We start from the raw sequence: 21066 nt of genomic DNA, 5'->3' as shown, positions 1-21066 counted from the left end.
ACTTCCTTCTCACTGTAATTTAAGTTAGTAACTAAAATGTTGATCCGTCCTCAGTTTCCTCCTATCACAGCCATGTAACTGTTTTTTAAAGTCACCATTCGCCTCATGGTGAAATCCCTGAGCACTTCCCTTCCTCTCCGGCAAATAAATTGGGAAGAACGCCTATCTTTTTTTTGTAACTAGGTGATTGATACACCATCCAAAGTGTAATGACTTCACGTTCAAAGGGATATTCAATGTCTGCTTTTTTTCCCTCCATCTACCAATACGTGCCCTTATTTGTGAGGCCTTGGATAACCTCCCTGGTCTTTGTGGTTGTATCTTGTGTTTGAAATTCACTGCTCGACTGAGGGAATCTTACAATTATCTGTATGTGTGGGGTACAGAGATGAGGTAGTGATCCAAAAATCATGTTAAACACTTATGTGACTTGATAAGCACATTTTTACTTCTGAAATTATTTAGGCTTGACATAACAAAGCTGTTTCATGACTCAAGACAATTTTAATTACATTTGTTAACCTTTCTAGAGACATTATTCCACTTTGACAGTGTGTGTAGGCCAGTGACACAATCTCCATTGAATACATTTTAAATTCCAGCTTTAACACAACAAAATGTGGAGAAAGTGTGAATACTTTCTGAAGGTGCTGTATGTGTCCCATTGTTGTGCTGCATTAAATGCATCATCATACCTTTTTACATGGGATTAATGCTACAGACAAACAGAACATTACAATACAGCATTATGCATTACAGTAATACTTCCATTTTGAACACACTAGCATATTATCCTATCTAAAGCAGCATACTGTTTGTAGTACAGCTGTACAACTCCATTACTAAATGTTTTTATTTTGCTTTAGTCTCCCTGCTTTGCTTTCCGTGTCACCACAGAGTTAATATCTAATTAGCTAGCTGTGGCTTTTGGCTTTCAATTCGGTGCATTAATAAAGATTTTATTGAGAAGTGATTTTGTGTTTCCCCCCCATAAACGTAATAGCAATGAAAAACCATATACATTAACAAGTGGAACGATGCAAATTGAAGAGAGGCAAATTCCACTGTTGTTTTTGCTCCCAGTGCAAACCCTAATTAATTCCGCTTTTGTTTCCTCTCCACTGCAGGGATGTTGTGGATTGCCAGGTCACTGCTGGGCTGTGTTTTTGTTTTAATTCTCTATTTCAGTCAGTGATGGAGTGACACATTTCACCCATGGTTCAGTACTGAGATGTAGGAGATGATAGGTCGTAATCTGGCCTGTGGCAAACTTGTGTGACAGTTTCGTGTGTGTAGGTATATTTGGGGGGGTTTATCTGTGCGTTTTTGTGTATGCACATGGTCCAAATTATTCCTCTTGGGGTTGAGTTCCACGACTGAGAACACTGACCTCTCCAGAGAGCCTCTCTCTGACTATTGTCAGATCAATTCAAGTCACTTTGAGAAGGGGGGGGGGGGGGAAGAAACTCTCAAGCACAGACATCAAACTAATCTCATGTGCCTTGGCAGATCTGAAACTGAATATGTTTAGCAACACTAGTGGAAAGGGTCCATATGCAAGAAGGGTACAATGCTTGTGATTCCCCCCCCCCCCTCTTCTACCCCGTCACTGCTGAGGTCCAACAAACTGACTACCAGTCAGAAAAGCCTCTGGATGCTTTTATGTTAAAACAAAAAAAAATATCCCATGTTTTTTTTTGCGGGGGGGTGTTGTGTCCCCTCACAGATATTTGGCTGCTTAGAGTCGAATACCCAGATGCACCCAACTCCCCAAATCACGGCTGACTATCTGCGCCCCAATGCTTGGCAGTGGCATTCAGACTGGACTTCTGTTGTGGGTCACTTCACCTGGTCTGACATTTTGATGGAAAGGGGTTTCGCTTTGAATCACAACTCCCAGAATCATTAAAGTTGATGAGTCTGATCACGCTTTTAGGGGCTTCTCGCTAACTGGAGGTGGCGTGCCGCAATTAAGTTGACTTTTTTTATTTTTCCATCGCAAAATGTTTGTCCTTTGCTTCATTTTCTAACCCTGTTGGCTGAGTAGTCGGAGGAAAGAAGGCTTCACACAGAGGAGGACGCCTGAGACACAGTGGTGATTAAATGTCCTTTCAACAACCCCAATGCCCCTCTCAAACTGGCTCTCCAGGTGGGCCAAGTTATCCTGCTCCCACTTTGTCAGCTCCCAACTTCACTGTGCCACAGCTTTTGAAAGTTCAGAATGATGACTTAACACAATTACAGTAGTCAAGAGTTGTTGCTTAAATCGAGGCAATTTTAAATAAAGCATATGAACTCTGATTCTTTGTTGCTTAAAGTAGTCACTCTTATCAGATGTAGTCATCACGGTAAAGTAGCTCTAAGTTTTGTCCAATCAGTAGACAAATGCAGAAACCTCTATTTGTAAGTCAAACATGTGAAAATCTAAAGTTGAAGTCTGAAGTTTACATACACCTTAGCCAAATACATTGAAACTCAGTTTTTCACAATTCCTGACATTTAATCCTAGTAAAAATTCCCTGTTTTAGGTCAGTTAGGATCACCACTTTATTTTAAGAATGTGAAATGTCAGCATAATAGTAGAGAGAATTATTTATTTAAGCTTTTCTTTTTTTCATCACATTCCCAGTGGGTCAGAAGTTTACATACACTCAACTAGTATTTGGCAGCATTGCCTTTTTAAACGGTTTAACTTGGGTCAAACGTTTCAGGTAGCCTTCCACAAGCTTCCCATAATAAGTTGTGTGAATTTTGGCCCATTTCTCCTGACATAGCTGGTGTAACTGAGTCAGGTTTGTAGGCCTCTTTGCTCGCACACACTTTTTCAGTTCTGCCCACAAATTTTCTATAGGACTGAGGTCAGGGCTTTGCGATGGACACTCCAATACCTTGACTTTGTTGTCCTTAAGCCATTTTGCCACAATTTTGGGATTATGCTTGGGGTCATTGTCCATTTGGAAGACCCATTTGCGACCAAGCTTTAACTTCCTGACTGATGTCTTGAGCTGTTGCTTCAATGTATCCACGTAATTTCCCTTCCTAATTTCCCTTCCTCATGATGTGAAGTGCACCAGTCCCTCATGCAGCAAAGCACCCCCACAACATGATGCTGGCACCTCCTTTCTTCACGGTTGGGATGGTGTTCTTCGGCTTGCAAGCCTCCTCATTTTTCCTCCAAACATATGATGGTCATTATGGCCAAACGGTTCTATTTTTGTTTCATCAGTCCAGAGGACATTTCTCCAAAAAGTACGATCTTTGTCCCCATGTGCAGTTGCAAACCGTGGTCTTGCTTTTTTATGGCGGTTTTGGATCATTGGCTTCTTCCTTGCTGAGCGGCATTTCAGGTTAGGCATTTCAGGTTATGTCAATATAGGACTCGTTTTACTGTGGATATAAACTAAGCAAAAAAAAGAAACATCCCCTTTTCAGGACCCTGTCTTTCAAAGATAATTTGTAAAAATCCAAGTAACTTTACAGATCTTCATTGTAAAGGTTTAACACTGTTTCCCATGCTTGTTCAATTAATGAACATGCACCTGTGGAACGGTCGTTAAGACACTAACAGTTCAGATGGTAGGCAATGAAGGTCACAGTTATGAGAACCTAGGACACTAAAGAGGCATTTCTACTGACTCTGAAAAACACAAAAAGAAAGATGCCCAGGGTCCCTGCTTATCTGAGTGAAAGTGCCTTAGGCATGCTGCAAGGAGGCATGAGGACTGCAGATGTGGCCAGAGCAATAAATTGCAATGTCCGTATTGTGAGACTCCTAAGACAGGGAGACAGGACGGACAGCTGATGTGGTCTGCTACTGCGAGGAACGTGTAACAACACCTGCACAGGATTGGTACATCTGAACATCACACCTGCAGGACAGGTACAGGATGGCAACAACTGCCTGAGTTACACCAGGAACGCACACATTTCTGTTAGTCACATGTCTGTGGAACTTGTACAGTTTGTCTGTTGTTGAATCTTGTTGTGGTCATACAAAACCTATAGTTTGTTAACAAGGAATATGTGGAGTGGTTGAAAAAGTGTATGTAAACTTCGGACTTCAACTGTATCTTTGATAAAGTAGTAATCACTTTTGTTTTAAAGCCAGGTCCTTTCCTGTCACTTTCATGTTGTTAGTGGATGGCCAAGTCAAACACAGGCCATGAAAGCACACGATTCAGTTCCGCTAACGTTCCGTGACTTTGTGGCAGAGAGGAAGTGACTTGGAGGCGAGTTAGCTACCCAATGAGCGAAGACTCATGGTTTGTGTGTGTGTGTGTGTGATGACGATGATGACGCTGTCACACAAACTGATGCGGCCTTTGATTGTTGGCTCCGTAGCAATTCTTTGTCTGTCGCCGTCAAACCATCTAATTGTGTCATGTTGGCTGCCTCCTTCAGGTCTCTGCACGTTTGCTAATTGATATTAATTGATATCGGTGTGTCGCTCTTGCTCTCTCGCTCAATATCTAGCTCTCGCTCTATCAATATGTATGAGAAGAGTCCTGATTTTTTTTTTCTTTCTCTCGACCAATAATGAGTTGATCAGTCACGCGATAACAAATCTGCTTAAGCCATATCTAATCACTCTAATCTCCCCACAAGATTTGGTTGCTGGTAAACCTCACTCACTCACTCACTTACTCACTCACTCACTCACTCACTCACTCACTCACTCACTCTGTATGTATGTGATGTACACACTATCACATATTAGTTTATTAAAGGCAGGGTTTGAGTATTTACGCTGTTTGAACTATATCGTTTACATGGGGACTATATATATATTCTGGGCTGTAGTCCTAGCCATACCTCTCTGCCATTCGATTCAATATAGATAAACACATATTGCAAAGAAACATGTCAGATTTAGGTCTTTGCCCACTACATTAACATTTTGTTTTGTTATCCCAAAAGGATTTATTGCTTATTAAGTTGAACAATTAACTTGGGCCAAAAGGGTTGTTGAATAAACATGGAAAGTGTGTCTCAAACTTCTGTTTTCCCATCTTAAATATTCTTTATTGCCCAATATATATTGCCTTACTTGGTTTTGTTGTTGCAACAGGGTGGTTTCATAAATGTTCACTGTCTTTGTTTGTATGAGAAAGTGAATGTGTTATAACACAATCACTTGACTTGTTAGGTGTAGATAGTTCATAAAATAGTAACGGAAATGGACACACAACCCACAATAATCACTTGATCACTGACCGTTGGAATTAGTTCACAAAAATGGAATCCACTCAATTCACGTTAAGACCCCCCATGCTCAAATAGAATTACAATTTGTCTCCTGAATGGCTTGGAGTGGGGCTGGACCATTAACACATTTCTGCCCTATTTATTGTACAGCACAATGGTCCCTTGTATTCTGACGTCAACCCTGCATCGATATCAACTAGTGAAGAAGACGTACACTGAAATGTAATAGGTTCTGATAGCTGTAGAGACCCAATGAAAAGGGGAATTCTTTGTCATCCGACTGAATTAATTAATGGATGTGGATGAATGGCTAAGTGTGTCCTCTCGGCTGCCTTCCTCCTTCGATGTGCAGGGATGAGGTAGACAGCCAGGGGAAGATTAAGATGGAGGCACATCCAATGGAGAAGAAAGAGGGGGGAAGGGGGTGACTCCTCAGGAATGGCCGGCCACCGCATTACACTCGCTTTGAGACTTATCCCTTTGTCTAATTGCGAATACACGTATACACGCACGCAGATACATCTGTCCTCGGGTATTCCAGTACCATCTTCTCACTATCTCCTCTCTTGGTCACTCATGCGTGCTCTTTTTTCTGTCTTGTGCCTTTTTTTTCTCCTCCGACCCTTCTCGTCCCCCATCCGCCTCCTTTCGTCTAATTGGAGTTGTGCTATAGGAAAGCCGTGCTGTACAACATTGCCTGTTTGATGGAGGTCTGTTTTTAAGGACATTGGGCGTTGTTTATGGGTTTTGGTTTACAAGCAATGCCAGGGTGGGGCCACGTGGTACATAAAAATAAAAGTAGCGAGTTTTAAAAGCACTAAGCTCCTCTGCATACCCTGCACCACATTGGAGTTTCCCTTCTCTTTGCCTGGTTCTGTTCTGAAAGGAAAGGTTCACCCTTTTTGAATGTTGCATTGTTTTTATACACATCTGAGTGATTTCCTGGGTCATTTCATGTGTATCTGAGTAATTGGCGTTCAAGCAGGCCGGAATCTGTCCGGTATGGCGTAGCACCGTGATAAACTCGCTCTCACGACACTGGAAGTTAATAGGAATACGACTTTTAGATTGTGAAAATGTCTATCATCCAGTTCAATCGGAAAGTGTTATATCCCTTGACTTCCCACATTTTGTTACGTTACAGCCTTATTATGAAATTGATTAAATCCGCCCCCCCCCCCCCCCCATCAAACGTACAAACAATACCCTATAATGATAATGCAAAAACAGGTTTATAGAAATGCTGGAAGTATCACATTTTACATAAGTATTCAGACCTTTTACGCAGTACTTTGTTGAAGCACCTTTTGGCAGCGATTACAACCTCGAGTCTTCTTCGGTATGACGCTACAAGCTTAGCACACCTGTATTTGGGGAGTTTCTCACATTTTTTTTCTCTGCAGATATTCTCGAGCTTTGTCAGATTGGAGTTTCAGGTCTTGGTCACCTCCCTGATCATCAAGGTCTTTCTCCCCCTATTGCTCAGTTTGTCTGGACAGCCAGCTCTAGAAAGAGTCTTGGTGGTTCTAAGCTTCTTCCATTTAAGAATGACGGGGGCCACTGTGTTTTTTGGGGACCTTCAATGCAGCAGGCATTTTTTTGGTACCTTTCCTCAGATCTGTGGCTCCACACATTCCTGTCTCGGAGCTCTACGGACAATTCCTTTTCACCCCATGGCTTGGTTTTTGCTCTGACATGCTCTGTCAACTGTAAGACCTTATGTAGACAGGTGTGCCTTACCAAATCATGTCCAGTCAATTGAATTTACCACAGGTGGACTCCAGTCAAGTTGTAGAAACATCTCAAGGATGACCAATGGAAACAGGATGCACCTGAGCTCAATTTTGAGTCTCATAGTAAAGGGTCTGAATTCTTATGTAAATCAGGCATTTCTGTTTTTGTTCCAACCCAGCACTAATCGTAGCACAAATGATCAGCAAACGGTCAAGCACTTGATTAGGTGAGTCGGGTGTTTGTGCTGGGCAGGAGCAAAAATCTGCACTCTACCCAGGGTATTTATTAAAAACGTTCTTCTAATCGATTTTGCAATGACCTCACCTTCCACTCTATGATCAGTTAACAGTGAGAGGTCTGTGTCCACTCCACAGCCACCTGAGAGTATTTTACAGCGGTCACATTATTTAATTTTTTACCCCAGGGGCAGTAGATCAACATTTTTATTCCGTGTTTTTATAGCGATCAATCCGGTCATGTTGACGTGTGAAAAAGAGATGGTGTTCCTGGAGCAGACGGGGCTTTTTAAACGGGGCTCTCGACTATTTGATGGACAGCTGGATGAGTTTGGCCGAGTTAAACAAGTGGAACTGGTTTGGAGGGCTTGAACAGAAGCTAAATGAAGTCTATTATAAGGCAACTTCTGCCACAGCCGAGTGTGTGGGGCAATAACAGTGTGTCCAAGAAAGACAGTCGCACAAACTAAAATGGACGCAATCGCATTTGTGCACACACACACACACACACACACCCACATTATGCATAACATAATGACACACACACACACCCACATTATGCATAACATAATGACACACACACACACACACACACACACAATGTGCACTTTCTTTGGTTCCACACCAAAACCTTTTTGTAAGCTTTTTAAATGTTATAGACCCTATACAAATATATTGACCCTTAAGTCCAATTATTCGGACAGAAAATGTGCACGCACATGCAGTGATACGGAGTATAGTAGGTCAGCGAGTGAGTGGATGCCATGCTGCTTGGTACTGACCCTGCTGGGGAATGAATCCTCCCTGGCTGGACAATCTCTCAGCGAGGGAGCTGGTGCTCCCTGCTCTAGAGTCGCTCCCTCCCCCCAACACACACACACACACACATACTGCATTATCCTGATGAGGCATAAGGGACCACCTTGGCTGGGTGTTTTTTGTGTGTGCGCAAAGGGAGTTGGATGTTACATCTGTGAGGGTCATCTTTCCCTTGTGCTCTCACGGTCTCGCTCGCTTAATCTCTTTCCCTATTCCTTTCTCCAGCTCTCTGTCTGTTTTTTTCCCCCTCTCTCTCTGTGGGTCATAGCCGCTTGTGCTGTCAAAGACTCTCTCTCTCTCTCTCTCTCCCGACCACTTCCACTGCAGTAGCAGCCTCCAATCCCAGTTGGAAGGTGGGACAATTTTGAATGCATTACACAAGCACTGTTTTCCTCCGCAGTGGCCTGCTGCGTTCCGACTCCCCTCCCCCCAGCTGTCCCATATCCCCCCCCCATCCCTTTTCTAAACCACCCTGTCATAGTCATTCTCCTTTATGATCATTTTATATTTTGTTCTATGTCATTTTGTTACTATTGTTTGACTGGAATCTAAAGAAACGTGTTTGTGTTGCGAGACCACACAGAGCCTAATCTCTCTGTAATAAAAATTCTACTGCTCTCTGCGTCTCTCCCTCGCTCTCACTCCCTATATATTTCATATCTCTCTCGTTTGTAATTTGAGGGTATATCTCACCTGCTGTCTGTCACAGGTCATGGTAGAAGCTGTTATTTTTTCCATCAGTGTTAATCTGGTTCGAGTGAATCTTAAGTCACGACTTCCTCCCTCCCTCTCTCTCTCTCTGCACCAGAGACTGATGCACCTGCCCGGGCTTGTTAGCCTTGTGATTCACCACCAAGAAGATGACATGAAACACAACTCTCCAGGAAGAGGGCTTTTTATTTTTGATGTATGGTGATTTGTGGTGCTCTCCTCCCTTTGTGTGTGTGTGTGTGTGTGTGTGTGTGTGTGTGTGTGTGTGTGTGTGTGTGTGTGTGTGTGTGTGTGTGTGTGTGTGTGTGTGTGTGTGTGTGTGTGTGTGTGTGTGTGTGTGTGTGTGTGCAGAACGAGATGGCTCAACAGCATTATGGTAGAAGAATGACAATTGCGTGTGGATTTTCATAACCGAGTTTGAGCTTCTGAACGTTGTTAGCGCGGGCCAAATGTCATCAGCTTACACAGCCTGTTGCATCCGAGTCATGGTTGTTCTCAGTATCATGATTCAAAGTGAATGATTAAATGATTACACGACAGCATCATCTTATCCTTTCAATGTTATCATCACTTAGATTTTGTGTAATCGGTGTCAGTGTCTTTTTGATTTGACTCTCACGCTTATCTTTATCGTCATCGTTATATAAACGGTGACAACTGCGTTTTTATCATAATCTTATAACCACTGTTAGAATTTGCAATTGTTTTTCCACCATCTTCCAAGTTCAAAATCCTCCTCACCATCCCATGGTTATCTCACTGTAGCCTGACCCTCCCTTTTTTATGAGAGTGTACTGCTGCATCTGCCAAGAGGCCTGACCTTTTTATGGCACAGGTGGTAGTGCACGTTCCCCGTAACCACAAGGTGTCTGGTTCAAACCCTGCACTGACAGTTCCCCCTCAATCGCTACGTTAGCCCTGTCGGAAACAAATAGATTGGTCCCAGGTTTTAGACCGTAGCTTTGTTTACACCTGGGATCCAGGGCAGGAAGAGCGAGAACAACCCTGAGGCCTGAGAGGATGTGGGATAACTGAATCAACCTGTTGTCAGAGAGCATACAGTTTTGGTCTTTTTGTTGTTGTTGGTGGGTGGGTGCGCACACGCTCTACCGGTCAAAAGTTTTAGGACTCCCCCATTTCCCCCCCACAGTTTTTATTGAAATTTAAGCAGTTCAAATGGCCAATGGTACAAAGGTAAGCAGTGAACTGCCAGAGGTTAAAACGTTTTCAGTTACCATATTATGCAGCCCTAGCGACGCCCATTCTCTCACCTTCCTTTGCCCTTTTCCTCCTTGGCCTTTCTGACCGTTTCCCAGCACTCGTTGAATGAGCAAGAGCCCTGACCTGCGTTGCCCCTGGCTCATCATTCATAATGAATGATGTTGAGTCTGTTTGCGAGATAATAATGGTAGCGATGGGAGACTGGTGTCCTGGGGAGACTATCACACACTGTCATTCAAGCCAATAGGACCTCTTTGATGTGGAGAGCCAAGCGGTTTCATTGGGTGAGATTGACAGTTTGCGTCCTTTATATGCCCCTTTTGGTTTATTTGCAGTAGTATTTCTTTTAACCTTAATTCAACTAGGCAAGTCAGTTAAACAAATTCTGCCTTGGAAGGAACAGTGGGTTAACTGCCTTGTTCAGGGGCAGAATGACAGATTTTTTTTACCTCGTCAGCTCAGGGATTCGATCTAGCAACCTTACGGTTACTGGCCCAACGCATTTTCAGTCTTGCGAAATACAAACATTTGACTTTGGTGTGCAAAGCGCTGCTCAACTGGGTTTGAAATGGGCCAGGGACGTTCATGTGGTTCGTTATTGTCCAGCTCTCTGCAGCAATCGAAGCAACTAAATACTTGTGTTGCGTGTCTCTAGCACTTAGAGCATATTGCTGCTTTGCAGGGCTATAACAGCCTCTTTTTTTCTTTCTTTCTTTCTTTATACTGCCCATATGAACAGTGGAGGAGTGAGGGCTTCTTGGCTCTAGCAAGAGGTTGCTGCAGTCTCGTTGAGTACTGCTGACGCTGCTGCTCTACCCTCATTAGACCTGTGATGTTTTAACTGTGTTTCTTGCTTGACGAGGCAACAGTCTGCTTATTGCATACAGTGCCTCCTGGCCCATGGCCCAGGGAGATGAAGCCACACGGAGGGAGATAATCAACCTTTTTTTGTATCGTCTAATGTATATTTAATGGGGTTCTTTCGAGGCCCGGAGGATGAGCAAATAGTGTTTAATTTTTGTTCGCCGTCCTATGCAGTAACCGTATCATTGCAAGCAAGCGAGAGAGCATTTTAAGAGTTTGTCTGAGTCGTAGGGAAATCCAACGATGGGAATCCATCCAGCCTACATTTTTGGCAGACTCAAGGGAATGGGGATAATTACGTCTGTGTCGAAACTGTTCTGATCAGTTTCGGTTCCGCTCCACTAACAAATACACTTGGCACTCCAACACCCCTTGTTCCTCTTCTGAATCCAAGCAGTTAGGAAAAGTGGAAATCTCATCAGATGCTTTCCAATCTAAGCAGTTTTTGCATGAACATTTACAGGCCAAACTGTCTGCTTGCAGTTTGTCTATCTAGATGAGCGTATTTCCCCGTTTACCTTCACAAAACGGACTTGGTGGATTAAGTTCGCAAGAACGCAAAGCCGGCGCTGTAGGCGTAGGGGAAAACCACTCGCTGTTTGAGTGTCTGTTTTTATTGGGTCTGCAGATATGGTTTTCTTAGCGGACAGGTGAAAATGGTGGGGGGGGGGGGGGGGTGGTCGGTCATTGGTTTTCTGCCTTCCTGCTTATGCCTAGTCAAATGCACAGAGATCATTTTGCTGTAAGCGTAATATTTTGTTTCCTTGATGGTCTTTAGAGCATTAATGGTAGGCTATCCTTTGTTACAGAAAGTCAAATCAGTAGGGATGTTGGCAGCAGTCTCTCCCACCGACTGCATCAAGGGGTCATTTTAAACTTGGTCACAAGATGGCTAGCCCGGTTGGTTTACCTGTCTGTTTCTGGATTTCACAACGCTACATTGTTGCATTTGCAAAACCATACCAACTTGGCGATCAGAAACAGGATTGTCACACAGGCTACAGAAGTGCTTGCATCTCATAGCATCTCCATTCTTGACATTGCTGTGCAGTCTGTGGGAGATTCTTCACTGTCACTAAGTGTTGTTACCATAGTTGAACTCTGGTGTCCAAAAACACCTCACTAGAGTTTCTCCGTTCTTTAATCCACACCCCTTTCCTTGTAACATGCCCCTAATCTTCATCGGGCACTTTTTTGCCCCCTTGACAATAGCTTGGATACATGCTGAGAAGACGAAGGCTGTAATTGAGGGGTGGAGACGGTTTGTGGCTGTGAAAGTGGGTACGGTTGTATAGGTCTACCTATACATCTTTGTGGTAATGCAGTTACGCATTATCATTAGGGTTGTGACGATTCCAGTATCACAATTTATTTTTGTTTTCCATGGGCAAAAATGAAAACACAAAGCAGACCTAAATCTTTGGTCCATTAAAAAAAAAAAAAAAAAAACTGTTGTAGAATATTGTGTGCTATAGCTTGGAAACTAAATGTGACGACAACATAATATTTGTTTCCAACATTAGGGCTGTTTTTCCTAAATCTGCTTTGTTTTGTTTCCTTGCCATGATACTAACAAGTATCGCGACGCCGGTATCATCCCGGCCCTAATTATCCTATCCCTTAGGGAGATAAATTCTGGCGTTGTAGTGCGCGTGTGCGCAGTGGGTTTGTGTGAATGCTTGAGTGGATATTTATGTCACAATCAACAGTGGGCTAAGATGCCTAATTTAGCTTCAGTCGCTGTCTTGCATCTGTTTTCGCTTGCGTGACGTGGATGCGTCTGGGGACTTGCTCAATTTAACTGTCACTTCACTGGCTGCCTGGTCTCAGTGTTTGACAGGATGTGCTGCTCTATTTTCTAGGCTGTGTTTTAAAGCCAGGATGATGCTATCCTATGTGTTTGCCAACATCAGGCACAGGGCTGCGCTTACCATGCCAGAAATAAAAACAACCCGTCCTATGTCATAACAGATCCATAACCATGCAGTGTTTAAAAAATAATAATTATTCCGCTTGAATGACATTTACGGTTAACGACATGATACCTGTCATACCATGCCGTGTCGGATTGTTGCGATTACCATGAAACCAATGTCGCAACCTTTTTAATTATGCAACAACGTCCCCATGACAAACTTTTTAAGCTCGTCATGATTTTTAGGACCCCAGTGGCCTGATGACAACCCCTGTGATATCAAATTGAGTTGTCAACATCTGGAGTAGCTTTTGGTGTGCCAGCATTACACGAGGACAAGAGTTTATTCACCACCAATCTCAAGGTTAGGTGTCACGCTAGCGACTTCCGGTGGAACTGGAGGGCACGCAATTCAAATAAATAATCATAAAAGTTATGGATATTAAGCATTTACGAACATACAAGTGTCTTATATTGGTTAAAAGCTTAAATTTTTGTTAATATAACTGCACTGTCTGTTTTTACAATAGGCTTTGGAAGAAACCAGCCTGAAACATTGAACAAAGACTGTTGACATCTAGTGGAAGCCATAGGAATTGCAATCTGGGAGCTGGATTTGGATATGCCCCAAAAATTTCAATTGTAAGAGTATGGGCTCTCACAAAAACAAAAAAACATTCTGGTTAGTTTTTCTTTTGGATTTTCTCCTACTATATCTATTGTGTTATAGTCTCGTACATTATTTTAATATTTCTTCAAACTTCAAAGTGTTTTCTATCTAATGGTACCAATTATATACATATCCTGGCTTCAGAGCCTTAGTAACAGGCAGTTTACTTTGGGCATGTCAGTCAGGTGGAAATTGAGAAAAAAGGACCCTAGCCTGAACTAGCAGATAGGCCGGTGAGATAAGGCGCGAAGGCGACCCCCTCCTTGTAGGAGAAATCCCCCCCTGTCTTGGCTGTGATTATGGGGGCTCAGGTAGAGGAAGAGCACTTTGGTGAGGGCCTGGAATACTGATGCCCTTCTCCATCTCTTCCGCACATATGGGCCGTGATAAGACGTGATGCATGGAGAGTGGCTGCTTCAGACCCAACTTGACCATATGCCACGTGCAGCAGCCGTATGGACTGCACCACTCACCCCACACTAGCCTCTTTTGGTTGGCTGAACAGCTCACTTAAGGGCGGCACAGTGCTTTTAATTTGATTTATTTTTTACTTCAAGCTAAGTGGAAATCGCTCTGTAAAAAAATAAATAATTGTTACTCCCCATCATTGCTAACAAGCAGTTTTTGCATTCATTCAAATTTAATGAACACTAATGAAGTCATTTTCCTCTTTCCCTTCGTACCAATGTTACATCCACGTATATTGCATACTTTGAGTTGAATCCATCTGCTCAAATATTGTTTGGAATGCTTTGTCCAGCCATCTTCATTTTCTAAGTGTCGAATGGCCGTCGGGTTTCCTTTGACACGACCAACCAGTATCGGGTCAATGTTGTCACTCAAGGACAAATGACCATGTGATGTCTGATTTGCTTACTTGTAGTTGTTACTGTAATGGTCCTGACCTGTATCATCGTGCAGACTGACATTCCGGCTGGCGTGCCAAAGCCCATCACCTATGCCAGTCTTGCCACCTGCACTGGGCACTGCCTTATTACACAGATCGTGTTCAGGTCAAGTCCCTAATTGATTGTGATTTGCTCAGATGCCAGGGATCGAATTTACTCCGAAGCTAAGGTAGCCCTTGTCAAAAGGAGTCATCTTGCCACTTTCCCCCCCCCCCCCTTTTTTTGTTGCCTCTCACCTGTCTCGGGTGAGACTTCTACTTAATGCTCCTATAATTGGATCACCTAATGCAATTGTTTGGGGGGGGGGGCGTCTGACCCCTCTGCCAGTTTCATTGAGCCTTACAAATGTGGACTACCACACAGTTTGATGTTTGGCAGACACATTTTGTGATGTCACACCGCTGGACTGAGGGTCGGAGCATCTGGGTAGGTGGATACTTCTCCACTTGGCATGGGTGTCTGGGAAATTCAGACACTTCCCATTTAGGTTTAGTATTGTTATCTATACTGAACAAAAACGCAATCTGCAACAATTTCAATAATTTTTACTGAGTTACAGTTCATATAAGGAAATCAGTCAGTCAAAATAAATAAATTAGGCCCTAATCTATGGATTTCGCATGACTGTGCAGGGGTGCAGCCACACACTGGGGAGCCAGGCCCAGCCAATCAGAATGAGTTTTTCCCCACAAAAGGGTTTTTATTACAGACCGAAAATAAACTTTACATCTTGCGTTTTTATAATTTTGTTCAGTGTAGCTTGGCTGACTTCTCTGTTTTACACAAAGAACAATATTATTATAATACTGATATTCTCTCTTTTTTTCAGAGCTCTGACACCTGCTCGTAGGACATTGAAACTTTGGCAAAGAGCTGCATCACGCCACTGACCGCCCAGAGACGCAGTAAGTTGAAAAGAGTGTAGTTCACCACACCTTTACTTGATTCGTGACTCTCTATAATCAGCATTTGAAAAAGAAACTCCAGCACACTGGTATTCTAGAATACTCCACAGACAATTCAGGCTTTGTGGACTGTTCATTGGTTAAGGTCGCTGTCACTACTCTAAGGCTGACCTGTGGAGTCCGACTTCCGACATTGTGGGATTTAGATTTCTCTGACTTTTCAGATTGTTCGTCCTTACCCAACTTGTGCCTGACAGACACGACTTTAAGCTTGTAGATCAATTGGAGCAGCTGCAGTTTATTTGTTTTCAAATAAAGTATGACTAGCTGCTAGGGTTTGTTCAGTATGAGACCTGGGTAGGTGTGGCTTTGTCCGGGCCTTTGAGTGACATGGCTTGACATTGATGATTGTGTCCTCTTGGTGCCAATCTTCAATTCGGCAACAAGACCCAGTCCCTTCAACAGTTAAATCCATGAATATGTAAAAAGGCAGACCGTATGAATATCATATCCCTGTGTTGGGTAACCCAATAGCTTTAAGGCTGCCTTATTGAAAGTGACACTACAACCAACCCGGGTTGCGTTTCTGATGCCCGACACATTAATAATTAAGGTTGCCCATATGACCACCGCAACTATGAGCTCCGTATCATAAAACGGCAGTGTGCGTTACACCAAATGGTTGTAACCTGCGTCATCTGGCACACAGAGACTTTTTGATGTATTCTCTCAGGTCATAGAATATAACAATTCTACCCAGTTTCTATTTTTGAACAGCCCAAATAGCAGGGGGTCTGGGATTCTTATTTTTCTGCCCCCTGTTGGAAATCCAAACCAAGTTCGGTTGATTAGGGCTGATTTGTTGTGCACTATGCTGGCTCCTAAAGGATCCGATTACCTTTTTGGAAATTCATTTTTTTCCCCCCGTTTTTTTTGCGTTGTGTAAGGCCCCCCCAACTTGGTCCTGAGCCGTCTGAGCGATCTCTGGGGGATGCCATGCAGTACTGCGGAGTGGAGCACCGACTGAATGCCCGGTCTGTTCAGCAGCTCCCCGAGGCTGTGGCACGGGCAGCAGTGCCTGGCGGTGTTGAAGTGACTGCGTTAAGCTGGCAGCATTGACGCGCTGAGACTGTCGTTCTGTTGTGCAGGCAAATTAACTCCCTCAGGAGCTCTGCTGGCTGGAAACCTGGGCGCTCTCCTCTCTTGCCGTTGCCTCTCCCATTCTCTCCCTCTCGATCTGCACACGCTAATATAGGCCTCCAGGGGAGCCTGATCCACACATATAATTGGCAGTGTACTGGACACACACACACACACACACACACACACGTCAGTGCCAGCACCGGTCATGCTGAATTCGATTAGTGGCGACGCATGGTTTTTAGGGAAATTGCCAGGGAGGTGAGTGTGACGGTTACAATGCTGATGTTCATCCTGGCAGGCAAATTGCCTGTGATGTCCTCTGTCTCCCCCTCTTCACCTCCGTTACAGTAAGGATTATTTACTGCAGCGTTGGCAAAATAGTGTCAACACACTGAACCAGTCAACACAGTGAGTCAATGAGTGCCGCCACAGGCAAGCACAGCAGACTGGGTACAGGATACCGGCAAATGCTGACGGAGATACTATTGTGGAGAGCAGTCATAGTAGACAGACCGACCGAGACCGGCGTATAGGCAGGCAAACCGACAGGCATTGTTTATTGACAAACCGAGACCCACCGACAGGATTGAGTCACGGTCTAGCCATTTTTGAACATGCATCCACCCACAGTGTGCTGTCTGCCTGGGCATACTGCTCTGCCCAGGTGTGCACTGACAGATGGCAAGGCCATTCTTGATGGGACCACTTCTATTTAAATGAGTTCTTGTTTGTTTTTTTATTATTTACTGAATCTTCACTATAGTCTAAGATGTCTTGCAGTGATATTTCAGTTATGTGTTAAGATGTGTTAATTTGTAGGCAGCCTGCAGGGAGAATTGTTAAGACATAGACCATCTCACCTTGGGCTCTGTACTGTGTGTGTGTGTGTGTGTCCATGCTTTCATATGACACTTGAACATTCACTGCCCAGACACACATGCCCACATGCATACAGTTTGTCGGAAGTTTACATACACGTTAGCCAAATACATTTAAACTCAGTTTCACAATTCCTGACATTTAATCCTAGTAAAAATGTCCTGTCTTTGGTCAGTTAGGACCACGACTTTATTTTAAGTGTCAGAATAATAGTAGAGTGATTTTATTTATTTCATCACATTCCCAGTGGGTCAGAAGTTTACATACACTCAATTAGTATTTGGTAGCATTGCCTTTAAATTGTTTAACTTGGGTCAAATGTTTCGGATAGCCTTCCACAAGCTTCCCACAATAAGTTGTGTGAATTTTGGCCCATTCCTCCTGACAGAGCTTGTGTAACTGAGTCAGGTTTGTAGGCCTCCTTGCTCACACAAGCTTTTTCAGTTCTGCCCACAAATGTTCTATGGGATTGAGGTCAGGGCTTTGTGATGGCCACTCCAATACCTTGACTTTGTTGTCCTTAAGCCATTTTGCCACAACTTTAACTTCCTGACTGATGTCTTGAGACGTTGCTTCAATATATCCATATAATTTTCCATCCTCATGATGCCATCTGTTTTGTGAAGTGCACCAGTCCCTCCTGCAGCAAAGCCACCCCTACAACATGATGCTGCCACCTCCTTGCTTCACAGTTGGGATGGTGTACTTCGGCTTGCAAGCCTCCCCCTTTTTCCTCCAAACATAACGATGGTCATTATGGCCAAACATTTCTATTTTTGTTTCATCAGACGAGGACATTGCTTCAAAAAGTACAATATTTTTTACCCGTGTGCAGTTGCAAACCGTGGTCTGGCTTTTTTTATGGCAGTTTTGTAGCATTGGCATTTCCTTGCTGAACGGCCTTTCAAGTCATGTCGATATAGGACTTGTTTTTACTGTGAATATAGATACTTTTGCACCTGTTTCCACCAGCATCTTCACAATGTCCTCTGCTGTTGTTCTGGGATTGATTTGCACTTTTCGCACCAAAGTACGTTCATCTCTAGGAGACAGAACGCGTCTCCTTCCTGAGTGGTATGTCGGCTGCGTGGTCCCATGGTGTTTATTCTTGCTTACTATTGTTTGTACAGATGAATGTTGTACCTTCAGGCGTTTTGGAAATTGCTCCCAATGATGAACCAGACGTGTGGAGGTCTCCAATGTACTTTCTGAGGTCTTGGCTGATTTCTTTAGATTTTCCCATGATGTCAAGCGAAGAGGCACTGAGTTTGAAGGGTAGGCCTTGAAATACATCCACAGGTACTCATCCAATTGAGTCAAATGATGTCAATTGGCCTATCAGAAGCTTCTAAAGCCATGACATCATTTTCTGGAATTTTCCAAGCTGTTTAAAGGCACAGTCAACTTAGTGTTTGTAAACTTCTGACCCACTGGAAATGTGATGCAGTGAATTATAAGTGAAATAATCTGTCTGTAAACAATTGTTGGAAAAGTGACTTGTCCTAACCGATTTGCCAAAACTATAGTTTGTAACAAGAAATTTGTGGAATTGAAAAACGTGTTTTAATGACTACAACCTAAGTGTATGTAAACGTCCGACTTCAGCTGAACACTCTCTCTTCCAGCGAGCCATTTTATCAGCCCAAATGAAGCCAATTCCCACTAAATAGGTTTTCAGGCGCTCTACTTAAGTAGAGGAAGAGCAGGATAAGCCCTAGTGACTCCGACTCGTGTACTGTGCCTTCAGAAAGTATTCAGGGGTATGAATGCTTTCTGAAGGCTCTGTGAAAAAGGATATACTTTTTACACTTTAGGCCTCTTCATATTTGGCTTGATCAACTACAGACGCTATGGTGACTCGCAATACTTGTGTCCCGCATGAGGAGACTTGTGGGGGAATCCATTTCAATGGGAAATAGTGATTGGATACCATGTTTTTGCTCTTTGCTTCCGAGACGTTTGTTTAGATTTTTATTGCAGTGCCTGATATGTGGGAGTGATGTCGTGTACAATGCAATGCCTTCTCTCTTATGGAGTGATGTCACAGCATTAATGTTCCGAATGTAGGATTAGCGTAATTTTTTTGCCCAACCCATAGTTGGGTTGACCTGTTTTATCCATGCATCGTTGGCAATTCACACAATTGGTACATCGACAAGGACAAAAAGCCTATTTAAATAGGAATTCACCTGAATCTGTGATGTTCAGATCACTTCAGAATAGCACCCTCTATACTTGCATTCTCTCTTTCTCTCTACCTGCCTCTTTGTCCAACATGTCCAGACCTAGTCAAAAAACAGATGGATCTCATATCAAAGTGCTGTAGGTTTTGGATCAGCGACTGTATGGCCAGCGATTTGAAATAACAACCCACTCATTCTATCACTGTTAGTGCCGAACATGACCCATTGGAAAGGTTTTGTTCAATGTCATTAGTACACTTTTCACGCTATCGACCTGAACCAAACTGCGCTGTCTCTGAACACTGTTCCGGTATTTACGGTGGATGCGTAACCAGGCCAGCTCGGTACAGCTAGTGTGCCTTGGCTCGGTTTGGCTCAGTGTCAAAAGCCCCTCAGTCAACAGCAAATATATGGGCTTGCTTGTCTGCCTTGAGCATTGATGTAATACCAGTGATGGCAAAAGCCCAATATGTGCAAAGCCTAAGCCACCCTAGCTTTTACTTGCTTTTGAGTGCTGCACTCACTACTTGCAGGTGTACGTTTAAATGGTAATTAAGGATGCAATACTTTGGATTGGACAATCTTGCCTTGTTTTTGGAATTTCTACTTACGTTAACCTTAAATTCATATACAGTGCGTTCAGAAAATATTCAGACCCCTTTTTTGCACATTTTGTTACAGCCTTATTCTAAAAATAGATATATTTTTAAAGCCCTCATCAATCTACACACAATAACCCATAATGACAAAGCAAAACAGGTTTTTAGAAATGTTTGCAAATGTATAAAAATAAAAACATCACATTTACATACAGTACCAGTCAAAAGTTTGGACACCTACTCATTCAAGGATTTTTCTTTATTTTTACTATTTTCTACATTGTAGAATAATAGTGAAGACATCAGAACTATGAAATATCACATATGGAGTCATGTAGTAACTCAAAAAGTGTTGAACAAGTCTAAATACATTTGAGATTCTTCAAAGTAGCCACCCTATGCATTGATTACAGCTTTGCACACTCTTGGCATTCTCTCAACCAGCTTCATGGGGAATGCTTATCCAACCTTCTTGAAGGAGTTCCCACATATGCTGAGCACTTGTTGGCTGCTTTTGCTTCACTCTGCGGTCCAACACATCTCAAACCATCTCAATTGGGTTGAGGTCGGGTGATTGTGGAGGCCAGGTCAACCTTTTTAACTGGTCTCTCCTTTTTGGGGAGGTTCCCATTGCTTGGAAGGCAGCCACAGTTCATCCTTTATTTAAAGGGGGAGATCAAGCTGATCCTAACTGTTACAGGCCAATTTCTATTTTGCCCTGTTTATCAAAAGTGTTGGAAAAACCTGTCAATAATCAACTGACTAGCTTTCTTGATGTCTAAAGTATTCTCTCTGGTATGCAATCTGGTTTCTGCTCAGGCTATGGATGTGTTACTGCAACTTTAAAGGTCCTCAATGATGTCATTATTGCCTTTGATTCTAAGCAGTATTGTGCTGCTATTTTTATTGACTTGGCCAAAGCTTTTGATACTGTAGACCATTCCATTATTGTGGGCCAGCTAAGGAGTATTGGTGTCTCTTAGGGGTTTTTGGCCTGGTTTGCTAACTAACTCTCTCAAAAGAGTGCTGTGTATAAAGTCAGAAAATCTGCTGTGTCAGCCTCTGCCTGTCACC

The 21066-nt window shown here is 43.2% G+C and overlaps 1 protein-coding gene across 3 annotated transcripts in view; it reads left to right on the top strand.

Annotated features, from left to right (window-relative positions):
• The window catches only part of LOC139396588 (double-stranded RNA-specific editase 1-like), a 197191-nt gene that overhangs the window by 31463 nt on the left and 144662 nt on the right, over positions 1–21066 (top strand). For all 3 annotated transcript variants that reach the window (XM_071143541.1, XM_071143557.1, XM_071143550.1), the window contains exon 2: positions 15113–15188. The gene's annotated coding sequence lies outside the window, so the exon portion shown is untranslated. The remainder of the gene's footprint in view (positions 1–15112; positions 15189–21066) is intronic.

This window comes from Oncorhynchus clarkii, chromosome 3 (assembly GCF_045791955.1).
Source record: "Oncorhynchus clarkii lewisi isolate Uvic-CL-2024 chromosome 3, UVic_Ocla_1.0, whole genome shotgun sequence".
NCBI classification, from domain to species: Eukaryota; Metazoa; Chordata; class Actinopteri; order Salmoniformes; family Salmonidae; genus Oncorhynchus; species Oncorhynchus clarkii.
The sequence above is the reverse complement of the archived record's forward strand: the minus strand, read 5'-3'. Positions and strand labels throughout refer to the sequence as shown.